This window comes from Orycteropus afer, unplaced genomic scaffold (genome assembly GCF_000298275.1).
Source record: "Orycteropus afer afer isolate SDZICR_OR568_19922 unplaced genomic scaffold, OryAfe1.0 scaffold00360, whole genome shotgun sequence".
Taxonomy (NCBI): Eukaryota; Metazoa; Chordata; class Mammalia; order Tubulidentata; family Orycteropodidae; genus Orycteropus; species Orycteropus afer.
Window position 1 is genome coordinate 166,257 of NW_006921947.1, and position 1,193 is coordinate 167,449.

A 1,193-nucleotide genomic window follows, 5' to 3' on the forward strand; every position below is an offset into this window, starting at 1 on the left:
ATTGGAAATAGAATCTTGGCAGATTTAATTAGTCAAGATATGAGGTTCTTAAGGTGGGCCCTTATATCTTTATGACTGGTATCCTTATAAGAAGAAGAGAAGGGACAAAGACAGACACAAGGAAAATGGCCGTGTGAAGGTTGAGGCAAAGATTGGAGTGATGCCGCCACAAGCCAAAGAATGCTAGAACTACCAAAATCTGGAAGAAGTTAGGAAAGAACTTCCCTTGGGGAGTTCAGAGAGATCATGACCCTTCCCACACCCAGAATTTGGACTTCCAGCCTCCAATAATGTGAGATAATGAATTTCTGTTTTAAGCCATCCACTTTCTCACAATTCGTTATGGCAGCCCTAGGAAATGATTACACTTAGCAAACATACGGACTGACCTGTATCTAGAACCCTGGCTTATTAAAAGTCCAGTCCATAGAGTCTGATGACACACAAGCCTGATCTTTCTGTGGTCTGAAAGCAGTACCTCCAAAGGAGTGCTGATGGCACCACAGTGAAAACAATTTACTTTAGGCACCAACAGAATGCTTCCATTCTTAGATTCTTGCGAATGTCTATATTCAATTCAAGCAGGGCGGCTGAATATTTCGTTAAGTCCTGAAGAGAATGGTATGGAGAATGCTTTGCTGGGACTGGGAGCTGGAGTCGGCAGTGGGAGTGTAGTTCTTCATTTCTTTGACCATTGTGCTGTTTCATTTTAGAAAATATATCTTGTGCTCTTGCCACATCTACTGTGAGAATGAAGCCCATTCTTAACAACGAGACTGTTGATCTTCCAGAAAATGTCGACATCACTCTGAAGGGACACACAGTTATTGTTGAAGATCCCTGGAGGACCTTCAATCACATCAATGCAGAACTCAGGCTCCTTGGAAAGAGAAAGAAGAGGCTCCGTGTTGACAAATGGTGGGGAACTAGAAGGGAACTGGCTACAGTTGGCATCATCTGTAGTCATGTACAGAACATGTTCAAGGATGTTACATTGGGCTTCCATTTACAAGATGAGCTCTGTGTAGGCCCACTTCCCCATCAATGTTGTCATTCAGGAGAGTTAGTCTCGTGTTGAAATTCAAAACTTCTTGGGTGAAAAACACATCCATAGACTTCAGATGAGGTCAGGTGAGGCTTGTTCAGTATCTCAAGCCCAGAAAGATGAGTTAATTCTTGAAGGAAATGACATT

The 1,193-nt window shown here is 42.6% G+C and overlaps 1 pseudogene; it reads left to right on the plus strand.

The window, feature by feature from the left end:
* The first annotated feature begins 751 nt into the window (after positions 1–751).
* The window catches only part of LOC103207253, a 668-nt pseudogene continuing 226 nt past the window's right edge, over positions 752–1,193 (plus strand).